Source organism: Schistocerca serialis, chromosome 3 (genome assembly GCF_023864345.2).
Source record: "Schistocerca serialis cubense isolate TAMUIC-IGC-003099 chromosome 3, iqSchSeri2.2, whole genome shotgun sequence".
In the NCBI taxonomy this organism is placed as follows: domain Eukaryota; kingdom Metazoa; phylum Arthropoda; class Insecta; order Orthoptera; family Acrididae; genus Schistocerca; species Schistocerca serialis.
In genome coordinates, this window is record NC_064640.1 from 111,909,430 (window position 1) to 111,933,491 (window position 24,062).

Here is a 24,062-nt window from a genome sequence, read left to right on the forward strand (position 1 = left end):
CACGTATTACGGAAATGCTCCGTAAACTAAAATGGGAATTCCAGTAGGGAAGACTACGTTCTTTCCGCAAAACACTACTGAGAAAAATTTAGAGAGTCGGCATTTACCAATGACTTCGGAACTATTCTACTGCCGAAAACCTACGTTTCGCGTAAGGACCACGAAGAGACGAAAAAGAAATCCGAACTAGTGCGGTAGCACACTCACAGTCGTTTTTCCCTTGCTCTTTTTGCGAGTATAACATTAAAGAGCATGACTAGTAGTCGTACAAGGTACCCTCCCGCATTGCACCGTGTGGTAGCTTGCTGACAATGGAACCTCCCCATAGCATCTCCCTCAGATTTAGTGGTAAGATGGCCCAGTGGACAGCCCGTCAGAAACTGAACACTGATCAAGCATGAAAAGAGGAAGAAGGTGTAAACGCTAGCAAAATAGAAACAGTGAACGGTCGAAACTTAGCAAGTGGAATATTGAGCACACCCTCACAGCCATGGCGTCGTGTCAAGTGGTCACAGTATTGGACTGCGAAGCAGGCGTGCCGGGTTCCAAACCCCCTCGCACCATTTATTTTTAGTTGTTTTTTCACAGTTTTATGAACTGTCCGTCCGGTCACTGAAATGTTTGTTCTCTTTCTGTAATCTTGGCAGCTGTCATGCTATACATTGCTTATAGATTATAAGACACGTGGTAAGAATACATTACCATCGCAAGTAAATGTGATGAATAGTGAGAGCAGGCAAGATATAACACAGGCGTCTCATTGAAATAAAAACAACAAATAAACGGATGTGAACTACGTCATAACAAAGGAATTCAAGAGTCAAAACTTCCAAAACGGAACGCAACTTCAAAACCGTTCCCAGGTAGATGCCGTGTTTCTTGACTTCCGCAAGGCGTTCGATACAGTTCCCCACAGTCGTTTAATGAACAAAGTAAGAGCATATAGACTATCAGACCAATTGTGTGATTGGATTGAAGAGTTCCTAGATAACAGAACGCAGCATGTCATTCTCAATGGAGAGAAGTCTACCGAAGTAAGAGTGATTTCAGGTGTGCCGCAGGGGAGTGTCGTAGGACCGTTGCTATTCACAATATACATAAATGACCTTGTGGATGACATCGGAAGTTCACTGAGGCTTTTTGCGGATGATGCTGTGGTACATCGAGAGGTTTTAACAATGGAAAATTGTACTGAAATGCAGGAGTATCTGCAGCGAATTGCCGCATGGTGCAAGGAATGGCAATTAAATCTCAATGTAGACAAGTGTAATGTGCTGCGAATACATAGAAAGAAAGATCCTATATCATTTAGCTACAATATAGCAGGTCAACAACTGGAAGCAGTTAATTCCATAAATTAACTGGGAGTACGCATTAGGAGTGATTTAAAATGGAATGATCATATAAAATCAATCGTCGGTAAAGCAGATGCCAGACAGATTCATTGGAAGAATCCTAAGGAAATGCAATCCGAAAACAAAGGAAGTAGGTTACAGTACGCTTGTTCGCCCACTGCTTGAATACTGCCCAGCAGTGTGGGATCCGTACCGGATAGGGTTGACAGAAGAGATAGAGAAGATCCAACGGAGAGCAGCGCGCTTCGTTGGAGGATCATTTAGTAATCGCGAAAGCGTTACGGAGATGACAGATAAACTCCAGTGGAAGACTCTGCAGAAGAGACGCTCAGTAGCTCGGTACGGGCTTTTGTTGAAGTGTCGAGAACATACATTCACCGAGGAATCAAGCAGTATATTGCTCCCTCCTACGTATATCTCGCGAAGAGACCATGAGGATAAAATCAGAGAAATTAGAGCCCACACAGAGGCATACCGACAATCCACTTGCTTTCGGCTACAAATATAGCAGTTGTGCATAATGAACTTTCATTATAGGTCCCTTCCCTACTCCTCGCTGTTGCAGACTGACGTTACACCACGACACACACACACACACACACACACACACACACACACATTTGAATACAGCGAACAGAAAAAAAGAGGGGGGGGGGTTGCTTTAACCACGCCGCCGTCGCTCGTCTTCTCCGCTCAAGGTTGCATTTGTTAAGCACGGACCGTTCCCTGTTAGTACTTTTGCTTTTTTTTCACAGTTTAGCACACCTTCGTCCTGTTGTCATGCTTAATCTGTGTTCAGATTCTGACGAGCTGCCCGCTGGGCCCTCTTACCACTAAATATGAAGGGGGTGCGATGGGAAGTTTCCCTTGTTAGTACGTAGTTAGAGAAACCAGTTGAGATGCCAATCATGATCGAACGCAGTCGAACAAACATTACCCAGACGAGCTAAATGGAGGGCAATTGCTAGATAGCAGACTCAAAAATAACAACATGGTTGAATGTTTCTCCTTCTGTTGTTCATACTCAGTAGAAACAATGTGTAACTGCAGGTTCGGAATGCAAAAGATTCAGCTAACATTTCCGACTCCAGCAGATGATAATATTTTATGTTGGACACTAAGGAATAGGGCCACGACCAAATACCACTAACAGTCTACGCTTAATTCTATCACCGTGGCCTCACAATGCAGGTAGCCACGCATGCTATAGGTTGAAGCAATTGCAGTGGGCATGTCATCAAGTACACTGGGCTATAAATCAGAGAAGACAATTCGTGTGTGTCGCTTGGGGTGGTGGTTCTTCTTTTTTTTGGGGGGGGAGGGGGGGAGGGGGAGAGACTGGTATCTGTTGTACCTTTAGAAGGTCACATGTATCTCTAGATCTTTCTACGAAGAAATGTTCCAGCTCAGGTCTATGCAGGTGATATTCCTTGACATTTATGTATGTCGGGTCCGTACCTCGGTACCATCCGTGATGGTTTCATAGGGTTCAGGTACTGTACGAATATCTTAAATCGCAAAGATTCCGTGCAAAAACTGTGTGTGTTGCTTTGAAGTAGCACATGTAATTTTAGTACGGGTTGTAATGATGTTAATGATCGTTTATGAGCGCCATGTGCAGCGGACGTCTTCCTTGGTGGAAAAAACTAGTAAAACTTTGAATCTCCCAAACTGGACTGTTCTTGGGAGGCCAGACGTCGTTCGCAGTCTTCCCAAGACGCCTCTCGAGTTGATAGCAGCTTTCAAAAACGATTGGGAATGATTTGCTACAGGGCTCATACACAATATCAGTAACTGAATCACATCTCAAATGGTTCAAATGGCTCTGAGCACTATGAGACTTAACATCTGAGGTCATCAGTCCCCTAGAACTTAGAACTACTTAAACCTAACTAACCTAAGGACATCATACACATCCATGCCCGAGGCAGGATTCGAACCTGCGACCGTAGCGGTCACGCGGTTCCGGACCGAAACGCCTAGAACCGCACGGCCACCCCGGCCGGCCTCACATCTCAGTAAATGCTGTAGTGATCCTCAAATAATCGTACTCTGCATTTACACGGTTTGAGATCAGACTTGCCAATAAGTCGTGTAAATTTTGCACGTGTTCCTAGAGCTACAAAATTCTGCTTGATGATGTGTCTGTACGCTATGTTTATGACGAGCGAAGTGTTTTTGACTGTGAGTGAGTTCCGTCACATTCGACTCCCAACTTATTTTTATTTCTGTGGATTTGGTTTATTTTGTGAGCAGATACATACAACATAAAATTAATATTGAACTAGGAACGGTTATTATAATAAGAAGATAGTTTTAATATTCAGCAGCAACAGCATAATATAATTCCGTCACTGAGGGTGTCAGTAAAGTGGATTCTTCATTACGAGGGAAAAAACTCCTCATCGCACCTCCCTCAGATTTGGTGGTAAGATGGCCCACGTCAAAAACTGAACACAAATCAAGCATGATTAAGTCTGGAACCGCGCCACCGCTACGGTCGCAGGTTCGAATCCTGCCTCGGGCATGAATGTGAATGATGTCCTTACATTAGTTAGGTTTAAGTAGTTCTAAGTTCTAGGGGACTGATGACCGCCCGCATCTCGTGGTCGTGCGGTAGCGTTCTCGCTTCCCACGCCCGGGTTCCCGGGTTCGATTCCCGGCGGGGTCAGGGATTTTCTCTACCTCGTGATGGCTGGGTGTTGTGTGATGTCCTTAGGTTAGTTAGGTTTAAGTAGTTCTAAGTTCTAGGGGACTGATGACCATGGATGTTAAGTCCCATAGTGCTCAGAGCCATTTGAACCATTGACTGATGACCTCCGATGTTAAGTCCCATAGTGGTCAGAGCCATTTGAACCATCAAGCAGGAAAACAGGAAGAACGAGCACTGAACTGTGAAAAAAGAAGCAAAATAGAAGCAGTGAGCGGTTCAAGCTCAACCCCCCCCCCCCCCCATGGTTTTCACAAAACTATGAACTATCCGTTCGTTCACTGACGTGTTTGTTCGCTGTATTCAAATTCGTGTCCGTTTGCAACAGCGTGGTGTAAGGAAAGGACCTCCAGACGTACGAACATCCTATTTATTCTACACAAGTTCAAATTGTTCAAATGGCTCTGAGTACTATGGGACTTAACATCGGAGGTCATCTGTCCCCTAATTCCTTGAACTACTTAAACCTAACTAACATAAGGATATCACACACATCCATGCCCGAGGCAGGATTCGAACCTGCGACCGTAGCGGTCACGCGGTTCCGGACTGAAGCGTCTAGAATCGCTTGGCCACAGCGGCCGGCTCTACACAAGTAACACGTGTTCTGACTCTTGCGTTCCCTTTTGGAAGTTTTGACTCTTGAATTCCTTTGTTGTAACATAGTTCACACCCGTTTATTTGTTGCTTTCATTTCTATGAGAGCACTATGCGGCATCTCGCTTGCTCTCACTATTCATCACATTTAACTGTGCCCGTTTGCAACGGCGAGGTGTAAGGAAGGGAGCTCCAGACGTACGAACATCCTATTTGTTCTACACAAATGTCACGGAATATCACCTGCATAGTCCTGAGCTTGAGCAGTCTTACCACTCTGTTCTATTTTCTTACCAGTCTACTCTACAACCAGTGTATAGTATGAAAATTGCCAAGACTACAGAAGAACAGACGGATACATTGGTGACGGACAGAAAGTTCATAATTTTATGAAGAAAAACGGGGCACGAGGTAGGTTTGAACACGGGTCGCCGGCTTTGTAAACCAACACCGTGACCCATACCACGACGCCGTGGTTCTTGCACTTCACTCGATATTGCACATCTTGAGCTTAGACCGTTCACTGTTTCTTTTTTCACAGTTCAGTACATCTTCTTCCCGTTTCATGCTTCATCTGTGTTCAGTGTTTGACGGACTATCTCACGGGGCGTGAGTCGTGCTTGGGTAGCTCAGTTGGTAGAGCACTTGCCCGCGAAAGGCAAAGGTCCCGAGTTCGAGTCTCGGCCCGGCACACAGTTTTAATCTGCCAGGAAGTTTTATCTAACTCCCTATCTTTTGTTTTTCGAAGACATCACTTCATTCTTCCTACTGTTTCTGTTTAAAGTCTCTATACAATTTGCAAAAACGAGTGATCTGACATTCGGCGTCAGGATACTTACGAGGTTTTCTTCTTTATTAAGCAATGTTCGCGTGACAACCACATCCGCATTTGCATTTGGATCCCTTGATAATGGCCGTGGCCTTGGTAAGCTTTCGCGGAATCCGCAGCAGTGACCTCGACGCCAGCCAAGTTAAAGGGGAACCCTACAGCTGAGCTGCGCTTCCTGGCGCAGCACAGCCCTTCGCGGAAGACAAGCACGGCAACCATCACGCAGCTGTCGCCAAGCTACTTTTGTATCACGGAGTTTACATCGAGCGAGAACACGAGCACCACACATGGCTCTCTTGTAGCTTCGTCAGGTGTTTCTTATCAACAGATTTGTGTAACGAAAGATGTGAAGTACCTTCTCTCTTGGGTTACTGTAGTCCACGAGATGTTTCGCACGCGAGCCTTTTCATTCTCTTTTTTTAACGTAAAACCGAATTCCAGTGACGCTGTATATATAGAGGTTTACTGCTTGGTTAGGACGAGAAACGCTCTTTTTCAATGAAAAGTTTGTTCTCTTCGTTTTATTTCCCTCTTATGGAACACCTCTTCTCTTAAACAGCGGAAATAGCCAATCTCTACTTTTCTTTAGAACATAGTTCCCAACATTTCACGTTTAGTATTGAGATAACTTTTGATTAATGTTTCAATATACTTACTCCAAATTAGACTCGGTTCAATTAGTTCCTATAATGCAATAATCTTCGCATTTGCAAAAATGGTTCAAATGGCTCTGAGCACTATGAGACTTAACTTCTGTGGTCATCAGTCCCCTAGAACTTAGAACTACTTAAACCTAACTAACCTAAGGACATCACACACATCCATGCCCGAGGCAGGATTCGAACCTGCGACCGTAGCAGTCGCGCGGTTCCGGACTGAGCGCCTTAACCGCGAGACCACCGCGGCCGGCTCGCATTTGTAAATTCGGTTGCTGAACAGGAGTTTTAGTTATGTTTATCGACAAGGTAAACAGCAAAGGATAACACTCATTTCCCGACTTCTACCCTGGCACAGGGTTCATCGAACCACCTTCACAATTCTCTATTATTCCAATCTCATAGCGCGCGGAAAGAACGAACACCTATATCTTTCCGTACGATCTCTGATTTCCCTTATTTTACCGTGGTGATCGTTTCTCCCTGTGTAGGTCGGTGTCAACAAAATATTTTCGCATTCGGAGGAGAAAGTTGGTGATTGGAATTTCGCGAGAAGATTCCGTCGCAACGAAAAGCGCCTTTCTTTTAATGATGTCCAGCCCAAATCCCGTATCATCTCTGACTCTCTCTCCCATATTTCGCGATAATACAAAACGTACTGCCCTTCTTCGAACTTTTTCGATGTACTCCGTCAGTCCTATCTGCTAAGGATCCCACACGACACAGCAGTATTCTAAAAGAGGACGGACAAGCGTAGTGTACGCAATCTCCTTAGTAGATCTGTTACATTTTCTAAATGTCCTGCCAATAGATCTGTTACATTTTCTAAGTGTCCTGCCAACAAAACGCAGTCTTTGATTAGCCTTCCCCACAACATATGGTCAACTACCAATTTTCGCACCATTCAGATATTTTTTCTACATCGTTTTGCAATTTGTTTTGATCTTCTGATGACTTGATTAGTCGATAAACGACAGCGTCATCTGCAAACAACCTAAAACGGTTGCTCAGATTGTCTCCCAAATCGTTTATATAGATAAGGAACAGCAAAGGGCCTATAACACTACCTTGGGGAACGCCAGAAATCACTTCTGTTTTACTCGATGAGATTCCGTCAATTACTACGAACTGTGACCTCTCTGACAGGAAATCACAAATCCAGTCACACAACTGAGACGATATTCCATAAGCACGCAATTTCACTACAAGTCGCTTGTGTGGTACAGTGTCAAAAGCCTTCCGGAAATCCAGAAATACGGAATCGATCTGAAATCCCTTGTCAATAGCACTCAACACTTCATGTGAATAAAGAGCTAGTTGCGTTTCACAGGAACGATGTTTTGTAAACCCATGTTGACTGTGTGTCAATAGACAGTTTTCTTTGAGGCAATTCATAATGTTTGAACACAATATATGTTCCAAAATCCCGCTGCATATCGACTTATTAATCCATATGAAACGTACTTTTTAATTTTTGACGTGCTAGTGATACTGGTTGCCTCACAAATACGACATTTGCAGTCGCAAGCACAACAACAGTGCACACAACTGAAACACACTTACCAGCCAGAACATTACTATCACCTATCTAATAGCCGATTTGTCCACCTGTGATACGAATAACAGCGGCGACACGTCGTTGCATGCAAGCAATGAGGCGTTGGTAGGTCGATGGAGGGAGATGGCACCACATCTGCACAAACAAGCCACCTAAATGCAGTAAATTCCGGGGAGAGGAGCGATGAGCCCTTACGCTACGTCCAGTCACATCCCAGATGTGTCCGATCGCGTCTAGATCTGGTGAGTTGGGTGGTCAGCACAGCAATTGAAACTCGTCACTGGGTTCCTCGAACCACTCCATTACACTCCTGGCCTTGTGACATGACGTATTACCATGTTGAAAAACGCCAGTACTGTCGTGAAATGTGATCGTCATGCAGGGGTGTACGTGGTCTGCAACCAGTGTGGCCATCCTGGTGCCTTGCATGAGCTCCACTAGACCCATGGATGCCCCATGAATGCTCCCCAGAGCATAATGGAGTCGCCGCCAGCTTGTCTCCGTCCCGCAGTACAGGTGTCAAGGAGCTGTTCCTCTGGAAGACGACGGATTCGCGCACTCCCATCGGCATGATGAAGAATGTATCGGGGTTCATCAGATCATGCAACGCTCTGCCACTGCGCCAACGTCCAGTGCCGATGGTCACGTGTCCATTTCAGTCTTAGTTGCCGATGCCGTGGTGTTGAACATTGGCACAAGCATGGGTCGTCGGCTGCGGAGGCCCATCGTTAGGAATGTTCAGTGCACTGTGTGTTCAGACACACTTGTACCCTGCTCAGCATTAAAGTCTGGTGTTAGTTCCACCACTGCAAGCACTATCAAATCATTTAAACTTACATTTTAAAATTTCGTTTCGTTCTTGAGATTCATAGAAACTCGAAACGTGTATTGAGTATATATTTCGTCCTCTCTGCCGAAAACGAGGTTCGTGTCTGGTGATTCGATTCCCGATAACGGATGATAAGTAGAGTGCGCACCATCGTGACCGGCTGACCTGCTTGCAGAGCTCCTAAATCTGCGTGCGTGGGCGCTACGACACCCGGCAGAACTGGTTGGTCTCTTGGAGTGCCACGCCACAGCTGCGAAAAGCCCCTCCGACATTCTGGCTCGGTGAACACTCGCAGCCACCACTGGCGCCCACGTAAATGAGACACAAATTTATTCAAGGACGTGAACTAGGGGCGCTCGGTTTATGGAACCGCGCGTCACGCAATTGCGGCTATGCTCAGCCGAGTGACGCACGTGTGGCGACGGGCTTCCCCGTACAGTTAGCAGCAACTGGAGCTCTCTGCTTCGGACACGGAACGGTTTTGCAATAATCGTGCTGTTCTGCAAATATACACCATCTTAACTGCTACAACGTTCACGAAGGGGAAGATTTTAGATTCGAGTTTTCCCAATTTCTTTTGCAACAGGAATCAAGAATGACGTTCTCTTCCTATGGAGCACAGACAACCTCTACAACAACATTACACCACACTTAAGTTACATGTACTACTTCAAAACTGCACAGGTAGTTTTTAATTTAAACATCCATACTTGGTTGCCGGCCGAAGTGGCCGTGCGGTTAAAGGCGCTGCAGTCTGGAACCGCAAGACCGCTACGGTTCGAATCCTGCCTCGGGCATGGATGTTTGTGATGTCCTTAGGTTAGTTAGGTTTAACTAGTTCTAAGTTCTAGGGGACTAATGACCTCAGCAGTTGAGTCCCATAGTGCTCAGAGCCATTAGAACCATTTGAACTTGGTTGTTGGGCACCACCACCCGAAGTAAATTTCGTCAACTCGGAAAACGAAAAGTTAATGCTAATGAAAATTTATCTTAACGTGAACGAGCCATCTGAACATCAACCTGTGGTTCGAAACCGGTAATGGCGTTATTTACATAAACAAACAGCATTATAAAAAGTAGTTGGTTGCTGTTATCTTCTGTGTAAGAGTCAACCTATTTTGTACACTGCCGCAGGTCAGAATGTTAGTTTTCGACAAAATAGCTTGCATATACTTGTCACAGATTTTAAAAAACACTTTTTTTATATTATTGATTGGGAATATTTACGGATATGCACTAGGAAACTTCAGGTCCCTAACGAATTGATAAATTTGATAAAATGCTTCCCTAAAAACTCAAAAAGTAAGATAAAATTCGAGAAAATCTCTGAAAATTTCGAGATGAAAATGGGAGTCAGACAAAGGGCTTCACTATCTCCAGTTTTACGTAATAACTAACAAACTATCTGAAAAATGAAAATTAAGGCAAAGTAGAGCACAATTTAAGAGCTTGTTTAATATCCTCACATATGTTGACGAGACGGCTCATGAGCTGGGAATGAAAATAAACTAAAAGCCCTTACAATTCTACTGACAAATGCTACAAAAGGTACGGGTGATCTGACGAACATCCATAAAACAAAGCACCTCCTCTGAACTCGCAGCAAACAACAATGCACCACAAATTGAAAACGCAACTTCTGAAAGCGACCAATCAATTTGTCCTGGCATCCTATTATCATCTTAAAACGCAATAAAAACCGAAATCGAAACATGAATTCGAAAGACAAGTCATTATGGTCTTATGCCAGTTATAAAAATTCAGTATATCTCTAATCTACATTGCACATACACAAAGCATTACTTTATCAGTTTTAACCTACAGATCTGAAACCTGCACTGTAAAAAAATTATAAATGTTTGAACGCAAAATCACGACTGGAGAGTGTCGTATAATGAAATTAACACGAAATACTAGATACAGGGGCAAACATGAAAGCTAAATGATTGTAGTGGATACGGCCTGTCATTAAATCACCACCAAACAGGGCCGTCAATAGAGTTATGGAAGAGCTGCTTACTGGAAGACGACCTATTAGACGTTCAAGTAAAAGATACCTTGATAATAGTCAAAGTGATAAGGAAAAGATAAAACTGTAGAGACTGAAAAATTATTTGTGAGGACAGAGCAAATCGGCTCAGTATTGTTGACTCTGTGGTAACGACCCGTAATTGCTGGTAAAGATAAATAACAATAATAATATCATAATAATTTAAATCATCTAACATCAGCCATTAATAACTGGAGACTATCACATTGCGCAGCACACACAATTACGAGTTATCTTGATTTTTGTGATTTTCGCAATTTGTTGAAACCCGGTATTTCTTTGTCAGAGAATACTCCATTTATAAAGTGTGTATCAACCGCAGTGCTGCAGTTTCCACTGTATTTAGATTGTGTGAAAATTGTCCTATCTGGTATTATACATCTAGCCCCAACAAATCTGGATAAAGATTTCAGAAGCTGCTAAAAAAATTTTACCGTTGTTTTAATGTGTTAATGATCTCCGTTGTCGTATCCCTCGACGGTAAGTGATGTGGGGCGTTGGCCTGAAGTATGTCGCTTACTGAGCTTCGAGGAAAGGAATGTCTAGTACTTTGAAAAAATAACCTACGTTATACTCGCGAGAAAGAGCGAAATTCATAGTTTCGGTCTCTGAGCACTCTCACTGAGAAATTGCGCTTCTAAGATCTCTTGAACGTGGCTTTCATAGGCATACTTCGTGATCTGAAATCGGTCTATTCACAATGGCAGTTTCCGGCTGCAGTAAGACCATACTGTGGAGCGTTATCTTAATAAATGAACTCCCCGTCTTAATAACTTATTGGGTAACACCTGTTTCCATCAGTAAACACCAAAATGACAAGCAGTATTTAGGTTACACAACGAAAAGTAGCACGGAAGCGAGAAACTTTGGGAGTTTATTCATGAGGTTGCAAGACAGACAAAATGGGAGGCCTTCAATCTGCAGGCAGCAGACAGTCTCAGGTAATGATTACGTCGCCGCGGCAGCGTATGGGAAAGTTAGACATCCAACAAGAGCCTGGAGGTTTCTGTGGGAAACTAAACAAACAAACCACACGTTTCAAGGAGAACTAATGACGTGATTCACTTTTCAGCACTGGTATAAGCATAGCCTACGGATACACTGGAAAAGCTTTAGATTAAACACTACGGCAAAAAATGAGCAGTGTAAAATTTAAGGTTTAACAAGGTCTATTTGGATCAAACCATGACCGGTTTCGGATGTTTTTACAAATCCATCTTCAGATGGTTGTTACACGTTTCGCTTTGTTTTCTTTCTGGGGCCTCGTTTTGTACCCGTAATAGGTTTGTTGCACTTAGAGAGACAAAGTTTTTTGTTCGCTATTTGGTGGAGTTTACAACAGATTTAGCTCTTACGGCTTCTATCAAAGCATTTATGAAAAGGTTCTAAAGTTATTAAAACGTGAAATGTGTTGAAAACTTACGTGCCGTATGCTTCTGTTTGACGAAATCGCCCTGTGTTTTTGTTGCGAATTTTGGGATCAACACTTCTGTGGACATACACTACGCGAGTGCTGTTCAGTCCAACATTCGTAGAGTGCAAGTCCACAACTGTGTTGATACCAAAATTCACAACAAAAACACACGGCGATTTCGTTACGCAGAGGCACACAGCACGTAAGTTTACTCCACACTTCTCAGTTTAATAACTTTAAAACCCATTCATAAATGCTTTGATAAGAGGCCATGAGAAATAAATCTGTCCTAAATTTCACCAAATAGTGAACAAAATACTTTGTGTCTATCTTAGAGCAGCAAACCAATAACGGGTACACAACGATGCTCCTACTAGAAAACGAAACGAAACGTTTAACAAGCATCTGAAGATGGATTTGTAAAAAATCCAAAACCGGTCATGAGTTTATCCAACTAAACCTTGTTATACCCTGCTTGTGGCTGGTTGCTGTTTCAGTTAATACTTTACAGCCACGGTTCTCAATATGTCAGTTTTCCACAATACAGTGTAAAGTTTTAGGCTTTAAGAACAATGCAAAAGCAATACTTTGCTTTTAAATATATACGAGTAATTTCGCAAGTAAGTATGATACAAACGCAAAATTTAAATTGTATCCCAATGATTACACCCGTCCCACCAGGAGTAGATGTGAACTGAGGTCGTTTCATAGGGATTCCACGAGCCGCAAGGCAAACAAATGACGAACGAGACAGAGCCCCATGTGCCTGAGTAATCATAACACTGCTGGGGGCGACAAATGTTCCAGAGGTTGCCCACTAGAGAACAGCCTCATCAATATTTAGTACATCTTGAGGTTCAGGGTTTCTTTTTATCGAGGAGTCTACCTTCCTCGCAGTCCAGATGGTAAAGCTAACACCTCTGTTCTCTAAAACACACAACGTTCCACCGCTGGCCTAACGATGCTCCCCGAGATATGCTCAGAGTTTATGGTAGAAGACGTCTGATAGCGCTGGCCAGTCCCCGGTTGACACGGGGTCGCCACATCCGTACCCGACCACTGCTGATGGAGCTCTGTGGGGAAAAACACAGTCCTACCTTCTCTAAGTTGCGGGACACTCTGCTGAGGCCTGTCCAGCTCTGGAAACCCTGCCAGTACCTCAGCTATTGCTTACATAGCCCTTAACGTCTTTTGAGGCGTGCAACCGCTGACACCTGGCATTAAAGTTCCCTTCGATAAGACAGCGTCCCTCTGCAGTGTTGGATTACTCAGTCAGTAGAGCACTTGCCCACGAAAGGCAAAGATTGCAATTTCGATTCCCAGTGTGGATCATATTTCTGATCTGTCAGGAAGTTTCAAATCATTCCACTGCAGAATGAAAATTCATTTTCCATTTTCTGTTTACGTCGTATACTGGTGTGCAAACCTTGAGGACGAAAGTAAATTTTGCATGATGTTCACTGCTAAGTAACATATCTCGATGAAAACTGGGGCACACACAGAAAGAACTGCTAAAGTACAGTACAAAAGTTAACTGAAAGAAATACGCAATGAAATGAACAGAAATGACGCTTTTAGTCGAAGATAGCAATTATACTGAAAAGACCGCGATTCATCATCACTGGACACTACAAAAGGTGGGACATAGTTGTTAACAGGGTGTGTCATCACCACAGGACAATGAATGCTCTGCAAAGTGCTCCCATGCTGGCCACAAGGCTGGTAAGGAGTTCTTGAGGCAGGGCTTTCCATTCCTCCACTAGAGCGGTTAACAACTGCTGCATGGTCGTTGGTACATGTGGACGTGCTGCTATAAGTCTTCCCAATGCACCCCATGCGTGATCGATAGGATTTAAGTCGGGGGAAGGAGCAGGGTAGTCCATTCACCGAATACCCTCTCGTTCCAAGAGCTGCTCCACCTGCGCAGTTCGTTGCGGTCGCTCATTGTCATCTATATAAATGAAGTCTGGACCGAATGCACCACTGGAGAGAAGCACGCGGGGAAGGAGTACAGTGTCAAAATAACGTTGACTGGTGAGAGCACAGTATCAAAGACGTTGAGGTCAGTATGCCTATGCAACATTACGCCTCCCACACCATAACACCTGGACCATCAAAACGATCATGTTCGATAAAGTTCCTGAGTGCGCCACCTGTTACCACCTCTCGCCATATGAGGACACGTCCAGCATCATACACAGCAGGGTATAATTATGGAAGTATGATTCTGCCTTGTGTAAACACAATTTTTTCTTTCTTAACACCGAAACATGTTTCTGTGTAGTTTCACCATCGTTAGTGGTTACATTTATCTTTTGTCAAATAACAAGCAAAGAAAATTTTGGTTATCATATATACACTTTTGAGATTATAGTATTTACATTTATAACCTTCTTATTTACACATGACATGGGCTTTATTAAACATACCCCTGCTCTATGAGTCTTTTCCATTTCTTTATATCGAGTGCAATGTGTGTCCATTTGGTGTTTATGTTCCTCCCAGCTGTGTCCTACAGGATGTTATCCCGCCGCCTAGTTCTAGGTGTTCCTCTTTCTCTCGTTCCATCTATTGTCCTGTGGAGTGCTATTTTAGGTAATCTATTCTCAGTCATTCTTGTTATATGACCAGCCCAGTTCAAACTTCTCTTCTTTAGCAATGGTGTTTGTACAGCTCTCGTAGTTCATTTTTCCTTATCCTCCATTCCATGTTATTTTTATCAAATACAGGTCCAAATTTTCTTTAGTAGTTTTCTTTCGAATATTAGCAGTTTCTCTTCCTCTTTCTTCCTAAATATTAATGCATCACACACGAGTATAATGTTATCGGTATAATACATATTTGATTGATCCAAGCGAATTTCCTTATGACACTGGTACAACTAAAAAAAATTAGTTTCGTTCGCTGCTGCGAGATAGGCATATATTCCTATATCTGCTGTGTTGTGACTGAAATGACTCCCTTAGCACTGTAAGTGTCTACAGCTTTGAAAGTGACCCCCTCTGCAGTCAACTGTGCATCACTTCGGATTTTTTTTTTTTTTTTTTTTTTTTTTTTTTTTTTTTTTTTTGTGAAGACCAGATACTGTCTTCATTCACTTGTAATCATATTTTCTCAACGATTTTATAGTAATTTTGTATCATTCTGATTAATTCTGTTTTGGAAGTACTTTTTAATGTTACATCATCTGCGCAGCAAGCGTACTAATGTTCACCCCCTGCATTTGGATCCTTGATGGATTAGTTTTAGTAAATTCCCTATCGATCTCCTCTAACTCAAGGTTAAGGTGATACAGCGTGGCCTTGTCCCAGTCTACCATGCACCATAAAACTTTCAGTTTCTCTCACACCTATCTTTATACGATATTAAGTTTCCTCCATACACATTTTAATTAATCTAATTTTGGAGGTGTTTTAGAGACCCTCATTACATGTAGGAGCGTCTGTCGGTATCATAGCTCTTTTTAAAATCTAGAAAGAGTAAGAGAACATCTACACTAAATTACAATGCATTCTCAGTTATTTGTCTTAAAGTGAATAAATGATCTATTGTGGATCTATTGCTGCAAAAACTGCATTGATAGTCCCGTATCTGTTTTTCAGTTACGGGGATTGGTCTCTTTTAATAGGCAAATCGATAGGACTTTGTAAGTGACATTCAGTTAAGCAATTCCTCTGTAGTTATAGCACGTAAGGGGATCATTCTTCCCAAACATGGGGCACGTATCTGCGGTTTTCCAATCTGCAGATATGGTATCTGCCTTCCAAATTGTTTCTATTAAAGAGAATAGTTCTAATTTCAGTTGTCTTTTATTTTTTAACAGCTCAGCGTATATTTGTCTTGATTATTTTTAATTTCTTTATAGCTTGCTATATTTCATTTACTGATGGGGTGGTAACTTGTACGTCAGCTGTACCAGGGTCTTCAAATGTAAGACTGCGGATCATTGTACTTGCGCGGTTGTAAAAAGTGCAGGTATGCCTTCTATGTTTTTTGTATGTTACTCTTGTTGGTCAGTATTTCCTCATGCTGATCCTTTATAGATTGTTCCCTTGTAATGACTTTACCACAAAAAAATTTTAATATATTGATACATCTGCCTTGCCCTGTGATGCTTTTCTTATCATATTGTTGTTGTATTCATTTTTCTCTTGGTGTTCGTTGTGTTTCCTGGTGGAGTTTATAGCACCTTTCATTCAGTAAAATATTGTTCCTTTCTTCAATCCGTGATTTTCTCCCACTTCTTCGCTCCTGCACTTTTTCTTGGGACTTTATATTAAAACAAATTTTGTTAGGTCTTTTCTTTTCCTTATAATTATGGACGTCACTTCTTGCATACTGTTTTAAGGTGTCTGCATCTGTTTTCAACATCTTGTTGTTCATTATAGGTCAGTCTTATTTGTATTAGGTTACTTTTCCTCTCTTTTTGTGAAGTTTTGTTTTATATCTTCTTCGCCGGCCGAAGTGGCCGTGCGGTTAAAGGCGCTGCAGTCTGGAACCGCAAGACCGCTACGGTCGCAGGTTCGGATTCTGCCTCGGTCATGGATGTTTGTGATGTCCTTAGGTTAGTTAGGTTTAACTAGTTCTAAGTTCTAGGGGACTAATGACCTCAGAAGTTGAGTCCCATAGTGCTCATAGCCATTTGAACCATTTTTATATCTTCTTCCGCCAGGTTTCCTATGTTGTATCTAGTAACTTGACTCAATTTCTATCTTGTTTCGTTTTGAGCTTTGTTTTCATTTGTGATATGATCATTCTTAACGGAATCTATATCTTTGTATTATATACTGATGTTTATTCTGTTGTCTTGCATTTGCAGTACAGCTCTGATATTTTGTTGCAGTTAGTCATTTGCAATTAATCACGGTTTCTCAATGTTATGTTACACATATTTACCGAAATGTTAGGACTAAATTTAGCTATTGTTTTATTTGCACTTTACGACGAGGTGTGTGTGTGTGTGTGTGTGTGTGTGTGTGTGTGTGTGTGTGTGTGTGTGTGTGTAGGTTGAACAATAAACGAATATGAAAAAAAGTTTACTGGCTCTAGTTTCTGTGATTCACAATAGGCGAAAATATTTTATTTTGGCGGATTAAGATAAAGCGACACATTTTAATTAAATATGTCAACAACACCAAGTCCCGCTGAATTTTGTTTTTTTTAATGAGCGTTACATTCCAAGGGTTCTAAGTTAATGGAAGGATCCATGGCAGGTGGTGGGGTTTGAAGAGAATCATGTGGTGGCTTCATGAGCTCGGCTTTCCTCTTGTGAGTGAGTTCTAGAGCATCCCTACACACAGACCAGCAGTAATCTGTAAGCATTGCTTCATTCCAATCGCTCCGGATGGAGCCTTTCCCCGTGTTCATCAAAATGGTTCAAATGGCTCTGAGCACTATGGGACTTAACATCGGAGGTCATCAGTCCCCTATAACTTATAACTACTTAAACCTAACTAACCTAAGGACATCACACACATCCATGCCCGAGGCAGGATTCGAATCTGCGACCGTAGCAGTCGCGCGGTTCCAGACTGAAGCGCCTAGAACCGCTCGGCTACCGCGGCCAGCCCATGTTCATCACGGACACTTCCACAACAAGAAGAGAAAAGTCTACGTGGGAGTGTAGGTAATGCCCCTTAAGGGATACGTTGCATCCGAGCTGGTGGTATTTTTGCAGGAAAACTGCTACCAACTGAGCACAGCTATCGTTTTCTTTGTTGCCTAAAGATCCACGAACAACTTCCTTGAAGGTTCCCCGAGCTTTCTTTTATTTCCTGTTCAAAACTCGGCCAAACGCAGGATCCTTTACAAAATGACGAATTTGTGGCCTAACACAAATACCTTCCCTAATGTTTGAGTTACTGCATGTTGGAAATTTGCCTCTTACGTACTTGAAAGCCTGTCCTCCTTAGTTCATTGCTTTGACAAAATTTTTTATCAACCCCAGCTTTACATGTAGGGGCGGATGAATAAAATTTTTTGGATTCACGAGAGACTCAGCCATGACTTTTTCTCCCTAAGGTTAAGATTTCTGCAGCCCAGTGGGCTTGAATATAATGTGACTGACTGCTTTTTCTGTCTGTGGTAAAGTGGAAATAGAAAGACAGTCATGCAAAATACTTTTGAACGACTTTTGTGAAAATTGTCTTGAGCAGCTAGCTCGTTAGTCCACACGCAATGGAAATATCTTAGATCTTGTAGCTACAAACAGACCGGATCTTATCGACAATGTCCGTATAGAAACGGGAATTAGCGATCATGATGTCATTAGAGCAACTATGATTACGAAAGTTGATAAATCAGTCAAGAAGGCTAGGAGGGTGTTTCTGCTAGACAGAGCAGATAAGCAGTTATTAACATCTCACCTAGACAGTGAACTGGTACCACTTAGTTCCAGTAAGATGGGTGTAGAGGAATTATGGGTAAGGTTTAAGCAGATTGTAAATCGTGGTCTGGAGAGTTATGTGCCTAGTTAAGTGGATAAAGGGTGGAAAAGACCCACCATGGTTTAATAACGAAATTCGACGGATGCTGAGGAAGCAGAGGCTGTTGCACTCTCGGTTCAAAAGGGAACGCATAAATGACGACAAGTGAAGGTTAGTAGAGATACGTGCGTCTGTGGAAAAGCTCTATGCGCGGAGCATACAACAACTAACATCGTCACACCTTAGAGAAAGATCTGGCAGAGAATCCTAGAATATTCTGGTTGTAAATAAAACCGCTAAACGGGTATAAGGCTTCCATTCAGTCCCTTGTTGACCAGTCTGGAGTGGCAGTTGAAGATAGGAAAACGAAAGCTGAAATTTTTATATTTCATGTTCAAGAAATCGTTCGCACAGCAGAATCGTACAAACATATCGTCACTTGACCAGGGGACAGACTCCCGTATGGAAGATACAGAAATAACCATACCTGCCGTAGAGAAACAACTGAAAGATTTGAAAGCAAATAAATTTATTTACTTATTTATTTATTTTCGTGTCAGAAACATACACAAAACACAGTTTACACAATCAATGTCAGATCAACAAAGTTTATAATCTTTGACCAAAATTTGGCCCCTTCCAGTGCATTTTCCGTTGCCTGGTGAAGGTCGTCTTCTGCGCAGGTGGCTGGACACAGTTAACACTGAAGCATATGTTGAACAGCCTGTTCTTCCCCGCAGTCACATCGGGTTTTGTTTTCATTGTATCACCAATTTGCAACGTTAGCCCGTGATCTGCCCACTCCTGACCTCAGCCTATTGAAGGACTTCCAGACTGGCCAATTCTCATCAAGACCATGGGGTAAAGATTCTGAAAATCGTTTCAACCGGGTGGGTAGGATGTCTCAGTCCATAGTTGCAGCCTGACGTCTTCATCAGTGGTTGTTAGTTTCTCCGATGTTCTGAGCAAACTTTTCCTTGACCTTAGTCGTTGTGGGTAGGGTTGCTTCCTATGCATGGGATGCGTTTCTGCATGCTCTAGTTTCGTTCCTTCCCTGTTTGCTGCTATTTCTCCTCGAACAGGAGATGGTGCAATTCCTACATGGTGGTAGGGCCATTCGACTGAAGATGACTTCAGGCAGCCTGTTATAATTCTGCATGTGTCGTTTACGGCAGTATCCACCTGTTTGGCATGTGTTGACCTATGCCAGACAATACACGCATACTCTGCAGCGGAGTAGCATAATGCCACTGCAGAAGTTCGGATGGTTTCAGTTTGGCTGCCCCACTGTGATCCGGTCAGTTTTCTCAGTTTGTTGTTCCTGGCGGAGGCTTTTGATTTGAAATTCATGCAGTGTTTTTTGAACGTCAGAGATTTACCGAGTGTTATTCCTTGGTATTTTGGAGTGTCACAGTGTTCCAATTTAACCCATGACCACTCTATCTTTAACATGTGTCTTTGATGGGTTTGGTTTAAGCTGGTTCACTCTGTAGTATTTTGACAGATCTTCAAGAGAACTATTTAGGGTGATTTCTATTGAAACGAAGCTTGTGGTTTGGCTTGCCAAAGCTAGATCATCAGCCTACAAGAAACTCTTGCAGTTGGGGACTATGGGTGGGTTGTTAGTATATATATTGAACAGAACTGGAGCAAACACACTTTCCTGGGAAAGGTCATTTTTGTTGTGACTTGGCGAGACAGACAAGTCACTAGGGGAGGAAGCCGAAAGGCACGCGTTTAGCTCACGCAGGCTGGCGTGAGGTCTGGAACAGGTCAAGGTCTTATAGTAGCAAAAATAGTACGTGATTTCTGGAATACTTAACTTTAATCCATAATTGGTGAACATCGGTCTGACGGTACATGCATCACAAGATAAATAGCAATTGATAATGGCGCCTTGCTAGGTCGTAGCAAATGACGTAGCTGAAGGCTATGCTAACTATCGTCTCGGCAAATGAGAGCGTAATTTGTCAGTGAACCGTCGGTAGCAAAGTCGGCTGTACAACTGGGGCGAGTGCTAGGACGTCTCTCTAGACCTGCCGTGTGGCGGCGCTCGGTCTGCAATCACTGACAGTGGCGACACGTGGGTTCGACGTATACTAACGGACCGCGGCCGATTTAAAGGCTACCACCTAGCAAGTGTGGTGTCTGGCGGTGACACCACAGTTTTCCTGTAGCATCCACTGGCTGCTCTGTCCTTTGAGGTCAACGAAGAATCTTCGGTCCTGCAGAAGATTGGCGATGAGCAAATAAATCACCAGGCCCGGATGGAATCCCAGTCCGATTTTACAACGAGTACTCTACGGCACTGGTCCCTTACCTAGTTCGCGTTTAGCTTGAATCTCTCGCCCAGCGCAAAATCCCAAGCGACTAGAAAAAAAGCGCAGGTGACTCCTGCATATAGGAAAGGTAAAAGATCGAACCCGCAAAATTACAGACCAATATCCCTAACTTCTGTTTGCTGCAGAATCCTTGAACATATTCTCAGTGTGAATATATTCAACTTTCTTGAGACTGAGAAGCTTATGAACACGAATCAGCATGGTTTCGCTCCTGCGAAACTCAGCTTGACCTTTCCTCACATGATATACTAAGAACTATGGATGAAGGGCAACAGGCAGACTCCATATTCCTAGATTACCGGAAAGCATTTGACACGGTGTCCCATTGCAGGCTGTTAACGAAGGAAATAAGTTCACAGATATGAGTGGCTCGAATACTTCTTAAATAATAGAACCCAGTATGTTGTCCTCGATGGTGAGTGTTCATCAGAGACAAGGGTATCATCAGGATTGTCCCTGGGAATTGTGATAGGACCGATGTTGTTCTCTATATACATAAATGATTTGGCGGACAGGGTGGGCAGCAATCAGCGGTTGTTCCCTGATGATGCCGTGGTGTATGGTAACGTATCGAAGTTGAGTGACTGTAGGAAGATACAAGAGGACTTAGACAAAATTGCCAGTTGGTGTGATGAATGGCAGCTAGCTCTAAATGTAGGAAAATGTAACTTAATGCACGAGCATGTGAGAGCTGTGGTAGGGAAGGCGAACGGTCGACTTCGGTTTATTGGGAGAATTTTAGGAAAGAGTGGTTCACCTGTAAAGGAGACCGCACGTAGGACGTTGGTGCGACCACCGCTTAAGTACTGCTCGAGTGTTTGGTATCCGTACCAGGTCGGATTGAAGGAAGACATCGAAGCAGGTCAGAGGCGAGCTGCTAGATTTGTTATCGGCAGGTTTCAACAACAGCTGTTACGGAGATGTTTCCGGAACTTAAATGGGAATCCGTGGAGGGAAGGCGACGTTCTTTTCGAGAAACACTATTGTGAAAATTTAGAGAGCCGGCGTTTGAAGCTGCCGCCAACATACATTGTGCGTAAGGATCAGGAAGAAAAGACACGAGAAATTAGGGCTCATACGGAGGCATACAGACAGTCTTTTTCCCTCGCTCTATTTGCTAGTGGAACGGGAAAGGGAATGACAAGTGGGGGTACAGGGTACCTTCCGCCACGCACCGTAAGTTGGCTAGCGGTGTACCTATGTAGATGTAGGTAGATAGAGATGATGATTGACGTGACAAACCTAAGCGATGTACAAACTAGGGAACCTAACTATTATACGCTGCGATGTAACTATTATCCCGTTCAAGCTGAAGGATTCGGTAAACATTTTTCAAAGCGTGAAAATGCAAATAGTGACCGCTTAATTGGTAGTAGCAACATTAACATTCAAAGTGAAATTTTAACACAATTTAATAAGCCACGCGGCGGCAGTTGTGGAAGAGCTACGAGTGGAAGCGACATGGTTGTTAGTTTTGACGCTGAAGAGGCATTAAAAGACAGAGCCTTGTGATAGGAGCATGGAACTTCAATAAGTTCACAGCCTATTTGCTTCCCTACTCAACCTGCTTAGCATGTACGTTGAACTTTTCTTCGTTCTACAGTATATGCTTGCGCTCCAAAAGAGGGATTTAATCCTTCGTTTATATGAGAAATCGAGAATGGCAAGAGAAAACTACGAGTAAGAAATGAATATAGATAATTCAATCGTCTGATATTTTTCTGGGAGGTAGGTGGTATTACTGCAGTGGGCAGACGCAACAGCAAACTGAAGAGCATGTGAAGGGAACCTGTGAACGTGGAAAGCACACACACATGGCCATGAAGCGGACCCATCTTGTTGCGTAAGGCCTACATACGTGTAGGACGTACAGATAACAAATAGCAGGCGAAAATCAATCAAATTTCATATTTACTTGCGCTGTTATGACACAACGGCGAAATCTCTGGCTTAAGATAGGGGAAAAGTAAGGTAGGAGTCCCTCACTGGGTAAATACTGCACAGAGTACGACAGTGAAACATTCTTGGGCCCGTATTACATTTTAAAAGATCTCTGCCAAATAAATTTTGTAAAATATTTTTGACGGTTTCCTTGGGTTCTATTGTAGTGTCTTTTATAAAAGATAGACCTTAGTTCTAGCTTTTATAAAAGATATGTCAAAGAACTTCGACAGCATAATATATGAGCCTTAGGAGTTGACTGACTGCGCTGCAGAGAGAGAGAGAGAGAGAGAGAGAGAGAGAGAGAGAGAGGCGCGTATACTTATTTTACACTTTTGGCAATCTCGTTCTTCCGTGAGCTAGTTGGAAAACGTAACTATCGTCTGCCATTACCTATCCTACCGCATTCACCCAAAGCTACACCTCAACTCACATTCTTGTTGATCGATTGAGCGGTTGAGGGACGCTATGGGTCTAAACGGCGAGGTCATCAGTCCCGCGATTCAACAAAAAATGGCTCTGAGCACTATGGGACTTTACATCTTTGGTCATCAGTCCCCTAGAACTTAGAACTACTTAAACCTAACTAACCTAAGGACATCACACAACACCCAGTCATCACGAGGCAGAGAAAATCCCTGACCCCGCCGGGAATCGAACCCGGGAACCCGGGCGCGGGAAGCGAGAACGCTACCGCACGACCACGAGCTGCGGACGCGATTCAACAGTTACTTGCGTAAGATAAAGGCTCCGTTAAAAGTGGGCGTATTCTGTCAGAGGGGTCATACTATAATGCGAGAAAGTTAAATAAAAAACTGGAAAACAGAGGAATAAAAGAGTGGTCTTTGCACGGGGGAGTAGTCATGGGTCCCAGACCTAGAACATTCCTCTTGTGAGTAAAGGAACTCCATGAATAACAGTACGTTCTACTCGAACAGAAAAGACCGTGCAGTTTGTTTTAAATCCAGTTTGCGCTATGCAGTACGAGTGAATGTCATGGGAGTGTTACATATTCTTTAAAAATTACAATCGTCCAACATTTTGCGCAGGTAGCTAAATGACAATTTGTCTGCGTAATTTCGTGACTCTGAACATAATTTTACATAATTAGTTATATGAGGTATCTAGGGCGCCTTACTGCACGATTTGAGTAAACATCCATCGATACAGGACAGTCAATCTTATGTACGTCTTTCGTGACACTGCCATAAATGGTTCCAGTCTTTGGTAACCACCAGTATTTGTTCTCCTTTAATAAATAGTATACGACAAAGTGTACATGACAACGAAAACGTAACTGTTCTGGAGGACAAAGCGAAGATAAGCTGGTGTACACACATTACCAAACCGGACCGC

The 24,062-nt window shown here is 43.0% G+C and overlaps 1 protein-coding gene and 1 non-coding gene across 3 annotated transcripts in view; one reads left to right on the forward strand and one right to left on the reverse strand.

The window, feature by feature from the left end:
• The window catches only part of LOC126469798 (microphthalmia-associated transcription factor), a 387,123-nt gene that overhangs the window by 55,857 nt on the left and 307,204 nt on the right, over positions 1-24,062 (reverse strand). The window lies entirely within an intron of this gene.
• Positions 5,280-5,354, forward strand: Trnas-cga (transfer RNA serine (anticodon CGA)). Its single transcript has one exon. It is a non-coding gene; the product is annotated as a tRNA-Ser (tRNA).